The following is a 23159-nucleotide window of genomic DNA, read 5'->3' on the forward strand; positions in this document are numbered from 1 at the left end:
ACTGGGGTGGCATTGTGAGCAAAAGAATGATGGATTTAACCCAGATCTCTTGACTGGGGGTGAATGTTTTGATTTGTTCTGCATTCCATCCATCAATTGTGCGTCTTTTGCTAACTCCAGGTGAAGGCATCAGCCTTTAGCCACCAGAGGGTAGCACTTTGGGCGCCACTCCCCATCTAAGCAAGACCACAATCCGTGAGCTAGGCCTAGGTCATGGCACACATGCATGATCCGTGTTCGTCCATGACCACAAATTGTTCCCAAGGCTCAAGATATCACAACAGCTGGGGCGCTCAGGGCAGAGCACTATTCCATCCCAATGAAAATAAAATGATTCAATGTCTTTAAACTGTCGGAGACCCAGCTACACCTAGACGAATCTGTGGCTGCGAAACTAAAGCTGAAAACAAGGAATAAGGAATCAAGTGAGAAACAAAGAGGAAGTAATGTTACTGAGCTCATTGATAACTATTTGTGCATTAAAAATAGGGATTCCAAGGGGCTGGTTGATTATGCACCAATATCTATAAAATATTGAAGAAATATTGACCCAAATGTTCATTGCTTTAAAACTATATGTGGGCACAGCACACAGGGGCAGATTTACAACTTCCGGTGCATCTCTGCAAATCAGCAGGGATGCGCCAGAACAGATGCATCACGCAATCCCTCCCTTGCGCCACCACAGATACATCGCATTTACAATGCGGCACACCATGGTGCAAGGAGGGGCAGATACGTGACGCATTTTGTGTAGTACGGGCTGCGCATTGCTGGAGTCACATCGAAGCGCGACGCAACTCCTGCAATGCACAGGGGCCACCCATACTTATCATGGTGCGTCGCTCCATACGCCTGCTTCAAGCAGGCGTGAGGGTTTGACGCAGCAGTGTCGTAAAACTGACTCAGTGAAATCTTGTATATTTCACTGCGTCAGTTTTACTAGGCTTTCGTGCGAGGGAACGCCCACCCTGCAACAGAACGCCCACATGAAACCTGCCTAGATGCATCACGTTGTAAATAAGTCGCAACTAGGCGCATGGTTTACACTGCCGCTGCGTCACAAAAGTGATGCAACAGCGGCGTAAAAGTGTTGCAAGGGGCTTGTAAATCTGCCCCACAATATCTCCATGTCATGCTGTGTGGCAATGACTCATTTTTCTGCGCCTCCACGCTTAGCAACCTTAATACTCTGAACTTAGAAGTGCTGCACTCATTTCTGGGAAGGTAAGACTAACGGTGTACTCGAAACGCTGGTGCCCCTTGATGAAACGTACATTCAGAAACTTCATTCACCACGAGGACACTACTCTCAGGATGTTTGGGAAATGCCAGCAGCCATCCTGAAAACTTTAAACATAAGTTTTTGTGTGGATCAAAGAATCCTTGCTAAGAAATCCAGATACCTTGTTGCTGCCGCCAGGAACTTGTTATTAGACCCTTTGAAATCTTTGGAAAGTATTTTTTTTCCATTGAAAAGTGTGATTGGAAGTTGAAACTGGATACAAAGAAGTATTTTAAGAAATTAAGTTGTATTTTGGAAATAAAAGTGAGTAGTTTATAGTTTCCGAGATAACCATGAAACAACATAAACCTTAAGGGCCTCATTTATGAAAAGTGTTGTATCGCCGGTTAAAAACAGCGATGCAACACTTTTCATTGTGCCTTCCTTGTAGCACCTTGGATACGCCGTATTCACAGTACGGCGCCCCGTGTCGCAAGGATTGACCAGATACGTCAGGAATCCTGACGTATCTGGTGACGCAGTAATGACGCACTGCTGGAGTGTGTCAGAAAACAGACGCAACTGCAGCAGTGTGTCATTACTCATGGGTGAGTCCCATGTGAAAGGGCCGGCATCAGTCCTTATGCCTGCGGTGAGGCAGGTGTAACAATTTGATGCAGGGAAGTCATAGAAGTGTTGTAGTGGAATCTCATAGATTAAACTGCGACACTTCTATGAGCCTTTTATATGAGGAAGGCCCACCCTGCATGCATTACACTTGACACAGATATAATGTAGTGCAGGGGTTTACAAACTGACACATCTGTCTAGATGGTGCATAGTGGCGCATTTTTTACACCACCACACCATCATAACAAGTGATACAACAGCGCCGTAAGCACTTCATAAATAATGGCCTAAATGTTTTTTGCACATTTGGATTCTAGGTGACACGAGGAACACAAAGGATCTTTTCCACCTTCAAAGGCTGCTGATATTTCACGGTGCAATGGTTTGCACATAAGGCAGTAGTTTGTCCTTAGTAAAGGAACTCATTGATACCTGCATTTTGATGAATGTTTGTTTATATTTCAGTCTAAGGAACAACATTGTATGTATATAGGAATCAAACTGAATGTAGTACAAAAACAGGATTTATTTGTCTTTACCAAACAGAGCAGTAAGGTTTATGAAAAACAAGAAATTTGTTATATTTCAGTTGCAGGAATATCAGAGTTTCACAAATTTCCTAGAGAGCATGAGTCAGAGAGGTAGTCTGGACTTTTAGAATTTCTAATGGTGAATGTTCCACAAATCTGCACAGAGATAACTTCATGTTTTTAGATATCACACAAGTAGATGACAGCACCTAGCAGAGTGAAGAGTCAGAGTGGTGCTATTCAGTGTCTTCAATTTCTCTCTTATTTTATGTGAATTTGTAGAGCGCCTCTAATCCCCCGTGAGGGTATCCAGGCAGTGAGTAGGGCAGGCCTGGAGGGGTGGGGGTGAGATCATGCCTGTTTCACCTGGAAGAGCTATGTCTTGAGGTTCCTTGGAAGTCCATGAGGGAGGGGGAGGTTCTGATGTGTTTAGGAGGTCGTTCCAGGTCTTGGCTGTGAGCTATGAGAAGGAGTGTTCTCCACTTCTGGTCTTCTTGATGCCTGGGAGGCGTGTTATTGCCTGGGATGCAGATCAAAGTTGTCTGGTTGGTTTGTAGAAGTTGAGGCGGTGGTTGAGGTAAGCTGTACTGGTGTTGTGGAGAGCTTTGTAGGAATGGGTGACTAGCTTGAACTAACATCGTCCTTGGACTGGGAGCCGGTGGAGATTCATGAGGTGTGGAGAGATGTGGTTATTTCACTGGCTCTACAGGATGAGTCTGGTGGCGGCGTTCTGGATGGGTTGGAGAAGGATATGGGCTGGGATTCGGATGAAGATAACATTTCCCTAATCAAGTCAGCTTCTGATAAGAACCTGGGTGAACGTTCATCTGGTGTTCAGTGGGATCCACTTGAAAATGTTACACAGCATTCGCAGGATGTGGGAGCATGTTGAGGACCCAGTATTGATCTGTACACTTATGGAGCAGTTGTGTCCAGGATGATGCTGATATTCTTGGTATGGTCCGCAGGGTTGGGTGGGGTGCCAAGTTCAGAGGACCTCCAAGAATCATCACAGGGGGAGAGGCTGTTGCCGAAGATATGGACTTCAGTTTCGTCTGTGTTGAGCTGGAGGCAATTATGTTTCATCCAAGCAGTGACATTTCTCATGCAGTTTGAGAAGTTTGCTTTGACAGTGCTGGTTGAGTCGCTAAGGGAGAGGATGAGCTGTGTGTCATCCGCATAGCATCCTATGTTGATGCCCTGGGCTCTGACGATGTCCGCGAGGGGCATCATGTAGACATTGAAGAGGGTTGTACTGAGACTCCATATATTGTTTTTTTGGGTTCTGAGGTGTGTTGGGGGGTATCCATTGTTGAGTTCTCTCTGTGAGGAAGGAGGATATCCAATTTAGGGCCAGTCCACGGATTCCCACGTACTCAAAGTTACTAATAAGTTACTTGTGGGACACTGTGTCGAAAGCTGCGAAGAGGTCGAGTAGGATGAGTGCGGCCCCTTCTCCTCAGTCAAGGATGCTTCTGATATCATCAGTGGCCACAATGAGGGCTGTCTCTGTGCTGTGGTTGGTGTGAAAGCCCATTCCTTTTTCACCGGGAAAGAAGAGGAAGTGATCCTGGCACACGCTGTTCAATTAGGAAGTAGCAAATAAGAATAACAATGAAGCCAACAAATGTAAAGCAATGGGCAGATTCTAAGCCCTTAGTTGTATACAATATCTCTTGCAAGCGAGACCACATCCAACGCATGCATTGTCGCGGTGAGACCCATAAAAGGAAAGTTGGTGCTTGGGGACAAAATTGACATATATTCAGAAAGAGACACACTAATTTTCGAGAGGCAAAATGAAAGACTTCACTTTTAAGGTAACAGAAAAATTATTGCTAATGCTCTGTATTACAGATACTAGAGTGCCTAATTAGAGAGTGTGTGAAGGGGTTCATGCATTAGGAAAGGAAAAGTAGAATGAAGCACACAGGTTGCTTGATTTTTTTTCTAGGAGGGAAAGGTAAGATAGATAGAATCCATTTGCAATGCAGTGACATGGCTCGTTGAAACATCAAACCCCCGGTTCAGCATCCACATCGGATGTTCCACACTGTGGGGTTCAGAAGCAGTTATGAAGCAAGCAACAGGAGCTTGGGGGACTGCAAACACTCAGATTCCAAATCTTATTCTTTTAAACTTTTGACCACTTTGACGCAATAACCTTACCCAGAATATGAGGCTGAGCAGACTCAGCAAGGTGTTGGAGGTGATTGCCCACAGTCCATCCTGGACGTCCAGTTTTGCTTGTGTCTTGTGCAGCTCACTGTATATAAACAGCTTCCTCTTCTCTATACTATTTTCTCTTGTTTGAGTAACCAGGCCCACGACCCTCATTCTCCCGTGGAGGTCCCCTGGCTGCAGTGCTTAATTTGTAAAAAAAAACATAAATCCCTGGGCTCTTGTCAAGAAGCCATTGAAGCTTGCGCCACACATTATCCCTGCACACAACTACTAACCATCACATTCCTACCACTGTGTCAATTCGGACTATTCCAGGCCCCCAAAGCTATAAGAATGGCGGCAGGTAATAGTCATTTTTAATGTATATTAACTTAATAGTTCACTGTTCTTGTGCTCATCTCTCAATTAGCCAGACAGCACCACCTTCTGGCAGACTGTCACAAGCACAGGTGTTGACAATTAAGTGCTGGGGCTGAGTGCCGGAAACCACCGGCTCAAATTAAGCACTGCCTAGCTACAGTGCTCGTTAGACAATACTTCCACAGAATAGGTGCTACTGAGACTGCAACCTTAAAATGCAGTTCAGTACACAGACATGCTAGGACAGGAGTTCCTGAGCTTTGATTGAGGGTTTGTGGGGAGCAGGACACATATTTCAATATGTGGTGGCAGTGTGGTTCTGGAGTGAAGTGCTCCAACAGATCCACCTGATTTGCTTAGTGATTTTGCCACTGGTATCCTGTGGGGCTGGGTGGGGTCAAACCTCGGTCCATCCCTACACAACTGATAGGGACAGGGTACCTACCTTCTTTCTTTTAGCGGCACGCCTAACATTAGCCCACCTTGGAAGAATACCCTCGCTCCCGCCTTGCATTGGGATGGATCACGATGTGGCACATCTATGTTACGGAACGCGTGACTGTGCAACTTAATGATAGAATGTGTACGTTTGAAAGGATTTGGCCATCGTTTAGAACTTATATCAAAAGGAACAGGACCTGACGGACTCCAGCGGCCATCATGCCAGACGTCCTTCAGCGTGTTCGATTGGGAGGACCCTCGTCTTCAGGTAGCACGTTGGACCAAGCGACGACAAACCTTTATGTTTTGTGCTTGATAATATGCATACGCAATACGTTGGTATACATGTTTGTGAATATTGTGCCTCAATTTCGTGCTGCTATACTTTGTATTCATTGATGGTGCACTAAACCAGTCACATTTCGATGATGTAATCACTCTGGATTCCCATAAAATAAACAAAATTAAAATAAAGTGCTAAAAAAATGGAGTCCTTTTCATGCCAGTGTGCAAGCAGTTGGAAGGGAACATTAGATGTCATTTGTTAAACAGCGAAGCTATATTTTATTCATTCACAAGAAGCATTTCCATATGTTCTGCAGGAATGTTGTTTACATACCATTTACAAGGAAATTTAGGTATGCTTCTTATATAAAAGTTAGCAATAAAAATAAAATTTTGCATTTTGGTCAAAGACTTAATTAAAAGGGACATTGAAACGGGACTCTATTGGAAACACGCGACAGAAAGAGAAGCATCACAGATGAGGTAGAAGAAAACAAGCATTGAAAATGCAAAAGGTCTCACCTTTGATTAAGTTAAAGCCATTTGCTTGCTAATGGTATTGTATAGCAAAGCGAATGGCTTTAACGTAATGAAAGGCGAGACCTATTGCATTTTTAATGCTTGTTATATTATTGATGCAAAAGAAATACTGAAGAAAAATGAATGCATATACATTGGGGAAATGCCACCCATGGTGAATCGGTATTATGGAAAAAAATGAGATTACGAAGACAGGCTCTTCTATGAATGTGCAAAACTCAGCTGCAATGATAGACATCACAATGCACATTTCATAGCTGCTAGGGCTGAGGAGAAATGCAATCAACTAAAGCGTTTCTAACGTAGAAGATATGGACATGGCCACCACTGCCAGCAATGTTACATTACCACCACCATTGTTATCACCACAATCATTTTCCCCACTGCCATTATCACCACCACCATTACTGCTACCAACACCACCATTGCAAATATCAGCATCACCGATATGACTATTGCCCCACTATCACCACCACCATTACAACCTGTCAACTATCACCACCTCCAATATCATCACTATCACCAGCATTACCAACACTTTCAAGGGCAACATCACTGACACTATTACCACACCATAATACCCACCACTATGACTACCACCACCATTATCAGTAGCACTATTGCCACCAGTATAACCATTACCACAAACACCACACTATCATCTCCTCCCTTACCAACAACACTACCACCAGCATCACATCACCACTATAATATAGGTACATCTGGTCAAGGAATGTTTATTGTTATACAACTCAGTGGTACTCATGCTAACATTATCATCACTAATACGAGTGCCACCCCAAGACCACTACTACTTCAAGCAACACTACAACAATCGCCAGCATTATTGCCACATGTTTCCGTGTTTGTGTGTGTAAAAGCAATGTGTGTTCAACGGTGTTATAAGAGCGGTGATACAGGTATGTGTGAAAGTCACTGAGAGGGTGTGTCAATCATAAAAGGGCAGCTCTATTGGCTTCACAAAACGCTTGTTTATAATGTACTTCAACCGTTGTCTACTACAATAGATCCTGAACCTTCCCGCCCACTGCCAGCTTTCCTTAGGAGTCACTCACCTCGTCCTGCACCACTACTGCTCCTCCAATCGCTTTCTACAAAAGCACTGTTATGTACAACAAGAACTAAGGGGCATATTATCAAGCATGGCGTTATAATTATCGCCGCTTTAGCGGCAGAAAACTGCCGCTAAAGTGGCGATAATTGGCTTGATAATATGCCGTAGAGAATTCCCATAGAAGCCCATGTTCACACCAGAACACAGGCTTCTATGGAAATTCACAAGGGCATATTATCAAGCCCATTATCACTGCTTTAGCGGCAATTTTCTGCCGCTAAAGCAGCGATAATTATAACGCCGTTCCTTGATAATATGCCCCCAACTTTTTCCAGAAGTTCTGATGTTCCTATGTGGTCTCCGTTCTCACACTCCATGGGTCCTGCTTCACAGTCCTCTCGTTCAGAGGTTCCAAGCGGTGATATGCCGGCCCTATTGCATAACTTGAGGCTCCGGATCTTCCCCATTGCAATCCGCCGCAACAGCTTTAAAGAAGACGTTCACTTGGAGGCAGCCATGGATTCACTCGGCACATGCGTTCTCAGTCCCTATGCTGGTCCCCACCGCAGCCAAGGAATCTCGGGCACACAGATTCCGTTTTTGATGGTACATGCGAATTACGTTTCTTGTGGAACAGGCATACTAAGCATTCTTTTTCGGGACAGCCGACATTACATAAGAGCAAAAACAACAGGTGATGGACAGAATGCAGAACAATGTCATACATTCACCCCAGTACAGAGATCTGGGCCTAAATCCATCGTTTTTTTGCTCACCATGCCTTTCCAGTTTGAACCCAGCCATATGCAAATCAGTCTTGACCCTGTGCCCCATGGGAACAATCCAGCCTGAACTGCCAAGCCAGGTCCTCCCTGGACTGGAAACAAGCATCCAAGGACCGGTTTCGGGCTTTCAGCCCTCATCAGCCTGGATAGCTTTATTCCAGTGGCATGGAGAGCACGGGACTCACGTCTGAGCATACCCGTCCCACTCGGGGTGACAAAAGCAAAAACAACAGGTGATGGACAGAATGCAGAACAATGTCATACATTCACCCCAGTACAGCGATCTGGGCCTAAATCCATTGTTTTTTTGCTCACCATGCCTTTCCAGTTTGAACCCAGCCATATGCAAATCAGTCTTCACCCTGTGCCCCATGGGAACAGTCCAGCCCGAACTGCCAAGCCAGGTCCTCCCTGGACTGGAAACAAGCATCCACGGACCGGTTTCGGGCTTTCAGCCCTCATCAGCCTGGATAGCTTTATTTCAGTGGCATGGAGAGCACGGGACTCACGTCTGAGCATATCCGTCCCACTCGGGGTGACAAAAGCAAAAACAACAGGTGATGGACAGAATGCAGAACAATGTCATACATTCACCCCAGTACAGAGATCTGGGCATAAATCCATCGATGCTCCGTCCATCACCACCCCCTTTTGTACCGCCTTAAGTGTGGCAGGGTATGCTCAGATGTGAGTCCCTTGCTCACTTTGCCACTGGATTCAAGCAAGCCGGGCTGAAGACGGCTGGAATGCCAGAAACTGGTCCTCGGAAGCCTGTTTCCGGTCCAGGGAAGGCATGGCTTGGCCGTTCGGGCTGGACTGTTCCCATGAGGCACAGGGTGAGACCGATTTGCATATAGCCATGTCTGAACTGGGGTGGCAGAGTGGGCTAAAGAATGGTGATGGATCAAACCCAGATCTTTTGACTGGGTGTGAGTGTTTGATTGGTTCTTATGCTCCGTCCATCACCACCCCCTTTTGTACCCCTTTGGCTGCCATAAGTGTGGCCGGGTATGCTCAGACGTGAGTCTCTTGCTCACTTTGCCACTGGATTCAAGCAAGCCGGGCTGAAGACGGCTGGAATGCCAGAAACTGGTCCTCGGAAGCTTGTTTCCGGTCCAGGGAAGGCATGGCTTGGCAGTTCGGGCTGGACTGCTCCCATGAGGCACAGGGTCAAACTGATTTGCATATATCCATGTCTGAACTGGGGTGGCCGAGTGGGCTAAAGAACGGTGATGGATCAAACCCAGATCTTTTGACTGGGTGTGAGTGTTTGATTGGTTCTGATGCTCTGTCCATCACCACGCCCTTTTGTACCGCTTTGGCCGCCATAAGTGTGGCAGGGTATGCTCAGACGTGAGTCCCTTGCTCACTTTGCCACTGGATTCAAGCAAGCCGGGCTGAAGATGGCTGGAATGCCAGAAACTGGTCCTCGGAAGCTTGTTTCCGGTCCAGAGAAAGCATGGCTTGGCAGTTCGGGCTGGACTGTTCCCATGAGGCACAGGGTCAGACTGATTTGCATATAGCCATGTCTGAACTGGGGTGGCAGAGTGGGCTAAAGAACGGTGATGGATCAAACCCAGATCTTTTGACTGGGTGTGAGTGTTTGATTGGTTCTGATACTCCGTCCATCACCACCCCCTTTTGTACCGCTTTGGCTGCCTTAAGTGTGGCAAGATATGCTCAGACGTGAGTCCCTTGCTCACTTTGCCACTGGATTCAAGCAAGCCGGGCTGAAGATGGCTGGAATGCCAGAAACCGGTCCTCGGAAGCTTGTTTCCGGTCCAGGGAAGGCATGGCTTGGCAGTTCAGGCTGGACTGTTCCCATGAGGCACAGGGTCAGACTGATTTGCATATAGCCATGTCTGAACTGGGGTGGCAGAGTGGGCTAAAGAACGGTGATGGATCAAACCCAGATCTTTTGACTGGGTGTGAGTGTTTGATTGGTTCTGATGCTCCGTCCATCACCACCCCCTTTTGTACCGCTTTGGCCGCCATAAGTGTGGCAGGGTATGCTCAGACGTGAGTCCCTTGCTCACTTTGCCACTGGATTCAAGCAAGCCGGGCTGAAGACGGCTGAAATGCCAGAAACCGGTCCTCGGAAGCTTGTTTCCAGTCCAGGGAAGGCATGGCTTGGCAGTTCGGGCTGGACTGTGTCCATGAGGCACAGGGTCAGACTGATTTGCATATAGGCATGTCTAAACTGGGTTGGCAGAGTGGGCTAAAGAACGGTGATGGATCAAACCCAGATATTTTGACTGGGTGTGAGTGTTTGATTGGTTCTGATGCTCCGTCCATCACCACCCCCTTTTGTACCGCTTTGGCCGCCATAAGTGTGGCAGGGTATGCTCAGACGTGAGTCCCTTGCTCACTTTGCCCCTAGATTCAAGCAAGCCGGGCTGAAGACGGCTGAAATGCCAGAAACCGGTCCTCGGAAGCTTGTTTCCGGTTCAGGGAAACCATGGCTTGGCAGTTCGGGCTGGACTGTTCCCATGAGGCACAGGGTCAGACTGATTTGCATATAGTCATGTCTGAACTGGGGTGGCAGAGTGGGCTAAAGAACGGTGATGGATCAAACCCAGATCTTTTGACTGGGTTTGAGCGTTTGATTGGTTCTGATGCTCCGTCCATCACCACCCCCTTTTGTACCGACATTACATAAGAGCGCACAACGGAGGGAAGGAAAAAAAAAGTGCTTGTGTCATGCCGCGAGTAAACTATCCAGTCCCAGTGGGCGGGGCCAAGAGCTCACTTTTGCACTTCTTCTGTCCATCCGTGTGCACATCTGGAATCCGTATCGATTCCAAAAGGCGCTTGCATTGCGAGAGGAGTGCTTGCGCGCTGCTAACGCCAAGCGAGACCTAAAAAACTCAATCCCTGCATGAGCAGCAGTAGGATGTTAATGTTATCCTTAATCAGTACTTGGTCCATGATCCAAGGAAAAGACAAAGACACGGAGCCGAAGCCTAAGTCAACATCTATTCATACACGCCGACCAATGAGCAACCAAAGTGACAATGGACACAACTAATAATAAGTAATGGGCGGGCTAAAAGCCCCTTTTTCATGTTTTTTCCCTAAAACAATAGGTCACCAAGCAACAGCAGAGGCGCGCTGCCTGCAGGCTTGATCTAACAGTGAGGTATACAGTAAGAAACAATGTCAAACAAATAAAAGAAGGGAAGTAGGAGAAAAGTGAGACATGGAGATGAGAAACAAATGCATTAAAGTGAATGTTGAGGAAGAATGAGAGAAAGACAAAATTGAGGTTTTACGGAAAAGCAGGTGAATAAGAGAAAATTTAATGTAAACCATAAAGAGAATGTTATTCAAGTACAAGAAAGAGAATTAAAAAACAGAAGAAAATATTTCATGAAAATAGGAAGAGAGTAAAGAAGGGGCAAGGTAAAGTCAGTAAACAAGAGACAAAAACTCAAAAAGACAAGGAAAACCAAGAAGTCACCTTTCGGCTGTCAAACTTCATCACATTACCCTAACACCAACCTCCACCAGGCATGTACTTTCTGGCCTCTGAGGCATTCTATCTTTTTAACATCTTTTGCCTCTGTCACTCACTATTGCTGTCGCATTACTAAACAGTTTTCTGCCGGCTCTCTGGCATCTCCTTCTCTGTGTCCTTCTGTTCATCTTCTGCACCCTCTCACTTGAATGACCTCCCACCCCTCCTGTTCCATCTTCCTCTTTTCACCTCCTTTCAGGCATTTTGGGAGGATCTCTGCTCCCTGACGATGATGCCATGTAAAACTGAAGTACTCTGTTTCCCAGCATCCACTTCAAGAGAAATCTGTGGACTCCGGTCCTGGCATTGACTCCCACCCCCTCCCCGCCGAGCCCTTAACATTGGTGTGTTTTTCAGATCAACAGGTGGATGCAATCTATCTCTACCATAAGCACAGTGGCCATGTTGCATGTGTTGTACATGCACGACTCCTGCCTGGCATTCATTCCGCACAACCAAAGATTCAAATAAGCCTGGGCGGGTAACTACGCGCCACCAGCGTAGTTTACCTAGTTGTAGTGATGAAGGTCCACGGAGTAAGGATGTAATTCAAGATGTTTTATTAAGATAACATGTAGTAAAGTTCAGAACATCAAGTAGTTAAGTTGTAAAGTCTGAGCCCCACCAGGAGCAGCCTGTCTGCGGTTCAGCCCGTGTCTAACGGATGTACGACATTACAACGCATGCTTTTACCACGCATGCTTTTACATCGCTAGTTTTACAACGCATGCCTTTACAACGCATAGCACTTTGGGGTGCTAGATAGTGAATAGTTTAATTTACTATTCCAACTCCAGTCCCCGTGGATAGTAGGGAAGGTGTTGGATAGTAAATTAAACCTATTCCCTATCCTAGAGCGCCCCCAGCGCAATGCGTTGTAATGGTTTGCGTTGTAAAAGTTGCGATGTAAGTGATGTTTCCCGTGTCTAACTTTCCGTTCACCTCTCTGAGCCTCAACATTCCGAGGCACATCATGACTCCAACATTCTGTTGTGTTCGGAGCACAAGCACTGGGCTGAGCAGCAATGGTAAAATACAATACATAACAAATGTAGGATACTACATATCCCCTTTCCTTCCAACAGAAGAACAAATGAAATATGTGATAAAGTATAACAAGAGTGAACAAGGGAGATATACTAAGGGAGGAGCAACGAAGTGAGAGAGAGAACGTCCAGGAAAAGAACCAACAAAGCAGAGCGAGGTAATAGAAGTGAAAAGACAAGGAGTAGAAGGTAAAGTAAACGTGAGCAAAAGGGAAAATCAAAAACTACAACAATAAAATAGAAAGAATGGGACAGTGAGACTCAAGAGAGAAAACACAAAAAAGAGAGACAGACGTACCAACGACAACCCCCACGCACACCCACTGGCCAGGCAGGCAAGAAAGGAAAGAAGGAGAAGGCACAGGAACAGAAGAGAAGACATACCCAAGCAATGGGAGAAGAGAAGGAAGAGACATATGCAGGATAATACACTAGTTTTGCCGACTCTGCGTTCCGTTGCGAACATAGAGTTTAGGCAAAACTACGACTCCATGGCAGAGCGTAGTTAGCTGGCCCCTCCACCCTCCCAAAGTAGTTAAAACAGCACTAACCTGCCGTGGCTGCCTCCTCCTCACCATGGCCGCTCTCCTTTCTCCTCCTTGCCATCCTTCTTCACTGATAACCCCTACATTGTAGGTCTTGCATGTGCGCACGCGCAAGACGTAGAACGTAGAGGTTATCTAAGAAAAAGGACGGCGAGGACGTTGAAGGCGAGAGGCTTTGGCGAAGAGGAGGCGGCCACAGCAGGTAAGTGCCTTTTTTATTACTTTATTATTACTTTGGGATGGCATGTAGCGAAGTTTCACAGAGTTGTTTTCCAACTCCGTGGAACTTCGTGTAGAGGCACTACGCCTGCTCCGCCCAGGGTTAGATTTAACCAACATCCACAGAAATTAACAAGGTGCATTTGAAAAAAAGAATCTTCTGATTGCTGTAGACTGCTACTAATTAACTTTCAGCGGAGTCATAAAAGTTAACAAAGAACCATCGTTAAGCTCACACACACTCGCACGCCAACCCATGCTGACATCGGTTTGTTTACCTGTCTACCAAACATAGCGCCATATTCAAATCACTAACCCTGAGTGTTAAAGATGTCCACTGCGCTGCCATAAAATATGTCATGCATAGATCTCTGCTCAGAAACTGTGGGGCATATTTATGAGTTTTGAGGCTCAGGGCAGCGCAGCAAGTCGCGTTGCTGTGGTGCCCTGTGTCACAGGGAAAGGACCGGAAAGCACTGTATTTATTCAATACAGCGCATTCCTATCTGCTTCTCTTATATTCACCGTTTTGGCAGCTTAGCGCCAATGCAGGCACCCTTGCACCAAATAAGGATATTTATCTTTTTTATGCCTCACATTGGGAGGTGTATCATTTTGTCAAATTCCCAGGTTTACATAATCTTGTTAATCTGGGAATACATCAAAAACCATGGGAGTTGCGTAAAACACCCTTGCAACGCCCATGGAACCTCTACCCAAGTCTGAATAATGCAACACAGTGATCTGCACTGCATTGCTCCAGATGTTGGGAGCCTTGCAATGTGGCTTTGGTGGCTTCAAAAATCTGACTTAAGGTTTCATCGCTCTTGAACTACATTGTGTGGTGCAAGAGCGACACATACCGGGTCATAAATAAGGCCCTCTATTCTTGCCAATCTGAACGTCTTTTTCTGCTCTGTCTAGATTACAGTCTTTTAGCTTTCGGTTTAATAAGCCCGCCTCATTGCAAATCACTCCCCTGAAATCAACATACCTTCGCCTCTGTCCCCACAGACCAGCCTGAAATAAATTTTTAGGTATGCTGTACAACAGCCACGCTGTTGTACATCATGGGTAAAATACATTGGCAAAGCCAATAACTCTTGCATAGGCGAGATCTATTGGCTTAATCAATGTTTGTTGCCATTTGGAAACCACTGTGGCAACCCCCACCCTTGTCTTAGCTTGTTGTCCCAAATGCATCTCTACCAGCTGGCCCCAGTTAAAAGACATGGACAACAATGTATCCTGTGCTGCAGAGAATCCTGTCAGTTTCATCTGAGCCTGACCATGTGTCATCATCTTACCCATGCGTCTAAAGGCAACCGTACATACTGGTTCTGTTATTGTGTACTACAGTTTTACTCTGCACAGAATATCTATTAGAAATTGAAATCAAATCAAATCAGGTGTTTGTTAAGCATGACTACTCACCCGTAAGGGTCTCAAGGCACTGGGGGTATGGGGGGGAGGGGGAGAGGGTTGCAGGTTCCAGTCCATCAAGGAGGGGGTCTGTCGCTGAGCCAGGTTTCGAGGTTTCTTGCGAACATGGGGAGCGACGTTATCTGTCTGAGGAGGAGCGGAAGGTCGTTCCAGGCTCGGGCCGCACGGAAGGAGATGGAGCGGCCTCCCGAACTGGTCTTTCTGGTGCGGGTGACCATGGCATAGGAGAGTTGGGCTGATCAGTCCTACATAAGTGCAAATAAATGCAGACAACAAAATGAAGGAGAAAAGTTAAATGTTTGACACTAGGAAAGGAGGATTAAAGAAGGTAAGGTTAATCAGGCAATGAAAATGGTGGTGGTGCTCTTCGTAAAGTAATATAAGTTATGAGCATCATCTTTGCCATGGTTGCAGTTCCACCTCCCACTGACCTCAACAGCTGTCTGATCTTTTGCAGTGCCTCAGTACCCCTTTCCCTACCCTCCTCATTTGTGGGACTAGGGACCAGAGTGTTGTCTTTCATTCTGGGCACCCTAGGGAGCAATGTTTCGCTCAGCATGTTCCCTCCACCTCTTCCACCGGGTCGTCCCATGCTGCCAGAGATCAGAGTGATGTTCTGGGACTAGGGAGACTGGAGTTTGGACACAGTGCATCCTGCCTTTGGAGAGTGTGGTGTTGGCCCATGACCAGCCACTGGTCCATTGCATGACTTCTGAAGCCACCAAGAGACAAGAAGGGTTGGGTGACTGCCAGCTGCCTGCAATGCCATCAGGTTTCTCTTGTAGCGCAGGCGTGAAGTCAAGTCAAGATTGAGGTGATCAGAAGGTGGCATATGATAGAAGGGCTACCCTTGCTTGTGCAGGCTGGTGACACACAAAATCTGCACACCCAGTCTCTGGTAATGTCAGTTGACGAACAGGTGGCATTCCTGCATAGGTAAGGGACCAACCTGCCCATCAGTTATGGCAAAGGAGCCTAGAGACACATACCTCAATAATCCAGACAAAATATTAATTACATCAAAGTAATCAGAGTGCTTTTGGTAAATTCTCTTTGCTCTTGTGACATGAAATGACCAAAAATTATGAGATTACACCCACTCTGCACCACTCTACTGTGTGCCACTCCAATCTATGCCAGTCTAATCTATGCCACTCCTCCTTGCTATTCTATCCAACTCCACTCTATGCCACTCCTCTCTACTCCACGTCACACCACTCCACTTCACTTCACTCTATGCTACTCCACTTCACCCCATTCCAATCTACTCCACTCCAATCCACTCCAGTCTACACATTGCTACTATATGAACTCTATGGCACTCTATGCCACTCCAGTCCATACGTGGCGCTCTACTCTATGCCACTCTACTTTACACCAATTGATGTCACTCCAATTTACATAATGCCACTCGATGGCACTCTACACCACTCCACAAAATGCCACTCTACTACACTTCACATCACTCCATGCTACTCTACTCTATGTCACTCCCCTCTATGCCACCCTACTCATTGCCACTCCACACAACCTATGCCACTCCACTCAACACCATTCGACTCTATGCCACTCCATTCCACACTACTTTCCTCTGTCACTCTACTTTATGCCACTCAACTCCATTACACACACTGCCGCTCTACACCACTCTACTCTACACCACTCGAATATATGCCCCTCTGCACAAATCTATGCCATTCCACTCTACACCCCTCTATTCCTTGACACTTCACTATATGACACTCTACACCAATCTATGCCGTTGCACTCTACACCACTCTACTCATTGACACTCCACGCAACTCTATGGCACTCCATGACATTCTGTGCCACTCCACTCTACTCTATGCCACTCCATTCCACACCACTCCAGGCCACTCTACTCTATGCCACTCTGCTCTATGCCACTCTACACCAATCTATGCCATTGCACTCTACACCACTCTACTCATTGACACTCCACGCAACTCTATGGCACTCCATGCCATTCTGTGCCACTCCACTCTACTCTATGCCACTCCATTCCACACCACTCCAGGCCACTCTACTCTATGCCACTCTGCTCTATGCCACTCTACACCAATCTATGCCATTGCACTCTACACCACTCTACTCATTGACACTCCACGCAACTCTATGGCACTCCATGCCATTCTGTGCCACTCCTTTCTACTCTACACCACTCCATGCCACTCCACCTTATGCCACTTGCTGCACTCCACATAATGCCTCTCTACACCACTCCACACACAATGCCACTCAATGCCACACTACTCTACACCACTCCATTCTATGCCACTTCGTGCCAATCTATGCCATTCCATTCTAGGCCACACTACTCTATTCCACTCCACGGCACTCAGCTTTACACCACTCTACTGTACGCCACTCCACTCTACTATACACCAATCTAATCTACAGCACTTGACACACTCCACTCCACACAATGCCACTCTACAGCACAGTACATCACTCCACACAAAGCCACTCTACTTTATGCCGCTCCAAACATCTCTATGCCATTCCATTCTATGCCACTCCACTCCACTCTACGGCACTCAACTCTAAACCATTCTACTCTAAGTCGCAAATTCTACGACACTCCAATCTATGCCACTTGACTCTATTCCATCATCATCCCCTTTTGTGTCGCTCTATTCTGCACCACACCGCTCTATGTGTCTCAACTCTACAGCACTGTACTCCACTCTATGCCACTCCACTCTACGCCACTCTACCAAATGCAGTGCCATTGTACATCACGCCAGTCCACTCTATTCTATGCCACTCCATGCCTCTCTAAGCCACTCTGACCTATGCCCCTCTAATCTATGCCACTCTACTCTATGCCTCTCCGCCACTCTACATTGCTCCACTAGCTTTTAGCTAAACTGAACAGCAGCCATGTTACAGTAGAGCATGGCTAAAAGTAATTGGCAAAGCCAATAGCTTTCACATAGGCGAGACCTATTGGTTTTGCCAAAGCTTCTTTACTCTCAATCTACCAACCTGGCTGAAAAGGGTTGGTTTCCTCTCGGCCCGCGGGTGGTTTAGTAAAGAGATGTCATTAAACTTTATTATTTTCTTCTCCCCACGCTGGGAGGGCTATGAGTCCCTTCAGAATGGAGGTCACTGCACATCTGTCCCTAAACCCAGCCTGTCCCCTCAGTGCCTTCTGTTCCAGAACCAGAGATGGTGCTGTCAGCATCTGCTTATAAAGGTGTGAAGCACATTCTCTTTTTGCTGTCCAACTCCAGGCCCACCGTGAATCTGTGCAGGCTGAAGGTCAGTGCACACCTCCCACTCATCCAGCCTGCCCAACCAGTGCCTGATGTTCCAGAACCACACAGGCTGCCAGCAGCATCGTCCAAAACAGACATATAAGCACATTTTATCTTTCCCGCCCAAGGGGGGAGGCCTGGAGAGCTCAACCGAAGCCGGGGGGGCTGGGGCTCTCATCCGAGACGAGCCATCAGGCCCACCGGGAGTGAAGACGAGCGATGGCTGTTAGTGAGTGAACCTATATTTGTTTTTATTTATGTATTTATTAATTTATTTGTTTGTTTGTTTATTTACTTATTTATTTATTTATTTATTTGATGCGTTTTTATTTCACGCAGACTTTACCCAAAGGTGTCAGAGCGCTTTACAACAGAACCAAGTACGTTACATGAGGAGAATATTACATATTTACAAGTTGCAGACACAAACGAGAAACAAGCAAAGGTAAAATAAAACAATAGATGGCAGTCACATAAAACACACACAAAAAAAAATACACTAGGATGAAGATTGTACAGGCATAGATTACACTGATGCACAGCACTGTTTACCTTCTGTTTACCTCGAATCCCTCTGAGCTCTCTCTGGTCCCAGAGGCAGAGCTCTGTAGTACAGCTGCATCCCAGGGGACCCTCGGATGCTCCTTGAAGCGTGTGGGGTTTACCATCAGCTGCAGTAGGGCCATTTTCCAGACATTGCAGCCTGGTTCCAACCAGCAGCGTCTCTCCTCCCCTCCCAGCTGCTGCTGAGGGACTGCGCTTGTCCCTGCTCAGAACTGCATGTCTTGTGTCGGTGCCGCGCCAACTTTCTGCTCAGTGACGCTGCTGGCCTTGCATTTCTATCTGCCATTTTCATTCAGTTGTGCAGAATTCCGGGTCCCTCCTCATTCATCAGTGTCACGAGGAGTGTCCGAGGCTCAGCACTCCCCGGCAACATCTGTCGGCCTCTGCGGATGGCGAGTCCTGCAGTAACATTATAACTAGGGCTCCTGGTTTTTATGGTATTTATTTTTTGGCCATTTCCATCTGTATTTATCCAAATTTAATTTTTGGCCATTTTATCTGTATTTATCCATATTTATTTTGTGCTTTGCGTATAAATGAAGTTGTAAAACTGTACATTTCCATATCTATTTAACTGATAGACGCGCAACCATACTTTGATGTCTGTCATGTTTTAGCTATTTAAGCTGCCAAATATTACATAACAATACATCCACTGGTAAATACCAGCATTATTCCATAAATGTATGTTGACATATGGTGTTATTTAAAGATATTTCATCCTGTTAATTTAATTTCCCATGCTGTCCATCTGCTCAGCTGCTGGCCTATAATTCATGAAAGACAGCACCGAGAATCACTTAAAAGAAGCACAATAATCTGTATTTATCAACTTTTAAAGATAAATGCAGACAGAAAACACATTGTTTTCTATCTGTATTTATCTGTAAAAATCAGTAAACACGGAAAACAGGGAGCCCTAATTATGAATTACCACAATCTCACCCTTACTGTAATATCTTCTTCCACAAACTTCCATCTGCACTTACTCTCACTGTCAAGGGCTTCTCCCCAAATGAACAAGGGCTGCAGGTAGACTAGTAAATTAACTTCACCCTACAAAAAATGCGAAATCAGTTTGACCGGATTTAGGAATTAACTAGAGGTCCCAATTTTTATATGAAGATATTTACTTCAGGGTGTCATTTTGGTAGTATACGTTTTGGAGTCTAAGACCTTTCTTTATTCGTAGCGGCCCGTAAACAATGTGATACTTATCGCACCTGATACATACATCAACAAACGCATGACCTTCCACCAACCGTCAGACACCTAGGATCCGCCTCCTGCTTCTTTGCAGACACCTCCTGGATCTGCTGCAGCAACAGTGGAGGACGCCCCTTCTCACACCTGGCGGACAACGAATAGGGATTATCGTATGGCCCATGCAGTGCTCCAGCTTAAATTTCCCCAAGGATGTATGTCGTTACAACGCATGCTTTTATCACTCATGCCTTTACAACGCAGGTTTTACAACGCAAGTCGTTACAAGGACTTGCGTTGGGGGGCGCTGGATGGTGAATAGTTTAATTTACTATTCCAACTCCAGTCCCCGTGGATAGTAGGGAAGGTTTTGGATAGTAAATTAAACTATTACCTATCCTACAACGCCCTCCAGCGCAAGTCGTTGTAATGACTTGCGTTGTAAATCCTGCGTTTTAAAGGTACTGCGTGGTAAAAGTTGCGTCGTAAAGGATGTTTCCCTTTCCCCAAATCTTATTGGGGTCAAAATCTTCATATGAACATAATTATATTGAACGAGTTTAAGATGTACATTACCAGACAATCCTTTTACTTCAATCAACCAATGTTGTGTAGTAACAGGGCCGAGGGTCAGGCGTTGTACATTTCTTGCCGGTGTGCTGCACGGATACCTGATCTTTCTTATTATTTTCTATTTGCCTTGACCCTCATTACAAACAAGTAAACCAAACCCTCTACTGACATGGGAAGATGAAAAGATGAACATCTCATAACTTTGTATAATATTTAAAAATACTAGCTCCATGGTGTTCAAATTCCTTAAAAAAGAAGAAAGGGTGGTAGAAAAGGTGCCCCATGCGACTGCAGAAAATGCAGCAGCGCAAGATCAAACTCGCAATCTAAGCAGAAGGATTTTTGTTGAATGGACAACATATCTTTTTCGAAACAATTGTTAAATTGGTATCTTTGACTTAGGATCAAAATAGCATTTCTTCTTTACAAAGAATGAGTGTTGCAAACGTAAGCACCACTGTATACCATGCTCTATTAAAACGAGATGATTCCTACATCTAATATGCTTTGCTGTCTTATATAGTTTTTACTTAGTGCAGAATATGCCTACTCCTTGGATTCTTGGGGCCTCATGTGCGCTGTGCGACACTTTTACGCTGCCGGTGCGTCACTTTTTGTGATGCACCAGTGGCGTAAAAAATGCACCTTGTTGCGCCATATTTACAAAGTGACGCATCTAGGTAGATGCGTCACTTTGTGAACCCCTGCGCCACATTATACCTGCGCAAGGTATAATGCATGCAAGGGGGGCATTTTGACGCAAGAAAGGGTCATGGAAGTGACGCAGTGAAAACTATAAGATTTCACTGCGCCATTTCTTGGCCGCTAATGCGTCAAAATCTTACGCCTGCTTTATGGCAGGCGTAAGACTGATGCAGGCACTAACAACATGGGACTTGCCCATGTGAAAGTACACATTGCTGGAGTTGCGTCACTTTTGTGACACACTCCAGCAATGCGTCACTTTTGCGCCTACAGATATGTCAGAAATACTGACGTGTCTGTAACTCCTTGCGACATGATGCGTCATATTATAAATATGACGCATCAATCATGACGCAAGGAGTGCCCACTGAGAAGTGACGCATCGCTGCTTTCAAACAGCGATGCGTCATTTCTCATAAATGAGGCCGTAGGGGGTTTTGGTTCTTGAGCTCTCTGCTGTGTGCAGCTGTGAGTTAGCCCAACAGATGATCTCCGGGGAAGAGGCAAGGACACCACTTTCCTTTACTGTATTCCATGTAGTGTGCATCATGGCATAGTCAGATCTCGTCACCTACCAACCTAACTCATGTGAGTGTAAATATTTTAAACCTCTTTTTAACTATATTTATTGATGTATGTTTTAAGCCCACTCCCGTGATTTAGCTGTGAAGGCTCAGGGATAGTATTCGCACTAGCACTTTTTGAATTGTACATTCTTGTACATTTGTTGATGATAATGTGGCCACGTATATTATGTATTGTGTATAAATATCATGTATTTTGTATATCTTTTATGATGCAATTGCAACGAAATAAAGATTATTGAATTGAATTGAGTGTTAGCCATGTTGCAGTCTGTAGGGCTTTGGAGAGAGGCAGGGATCAGATCTTCAGACCCTACACCGAACCTGTGTTACCTGAGACAGTGTTGTATGTTATTTTTGAAACACAGGTGATGGGTCAGGTGGTCATGCAGTGATCTATGTGGGTGCATGTCAAAGTCTTCACAATGTTTGTCTGGTTGTGATTGCACAATAACTCTATGTAACCCAAGCTGTGATGCTCTGCAACCAGCCTTCCTTTAAAAACAATAGCTTTTGAGATGTGTTAGTTGAAGTGGCTCAACAGAAGTGAGCCAGGGCAACCATGTCTCTCTCCAAAGATGCTTGCTCATGACCATTACATTCCATAACACGATAACCATACCTCGTAGGTCAACACACATGACCTGAAAACATAACCCACATACGATCAAAAAACCAGCACACTCCCAACCACATATTCTACACGGTGTAGATTATCACCCATGTAGGCAAGTGGGCCAGTGCTCCACATAGCCAGTCAGTCAGTCAGTCAAAATACTTTATTTCGGCTTTACAGCCATAAAAGCACATTCAAATATACATACATTGAATAAATTGTGAAAAATAGACAAAATCACAAAAGGGCAATTAGAAATAGATTATCAAGGCGGGATCAATGATATACAAGAATAAATTACATCAATACTGCAGCCATGACACATGATTAGTGACTACCCAAACCCCCAGATTTCGGGAGCACAAAAAAGAAGGACCCTGGAGTACGATTAAAAAGATATATATATATAGGGACAATAAAAACAACACTATTGCTTCATATACAAGTTCAGTTAAACTACATGATAAAAATATAAATTAAGGGAATGCAGCTAAAAACTATGGGGCATATTACCAAGCAATAGCGATAATTATCGCTATTGCTTGGTTAGAGACAAAAATTTACCGCTGAGCTGCGGCGATTTTTATCGCAAATAAACCTTGGTATTACCAAGGTTTATCGCAAATGCGATAAAAATCGGCCGCAATGCATGAATATCGCTGAAAAGTCAGCGATATTCATGCATTACCGAGCTAATGCTCTTAGCCATGTGATCCACCTCCCATTGGATAACATGGCTAAGAACTGCTCAGGGCAGGTGTTAGCTTTTGGAGATATTCGCGCTTAGCGCGAATATCTCCAAAAGTTG

The sequence above is a fragment of the Lissotriton helveticus genome, chromosome 9 (genome assembly GCF_964261635.1).
Source record: "Lissotriton helveticus chromosome 9, aLisHel1.1, whole genome shotgun sequence".
Taxonomy (NCBI): Eukaryota; Metazoa; Chordata; class Amphibia; order Caudata; family Salamandridae; genus Lissotriton; species Lissotriton helveticus.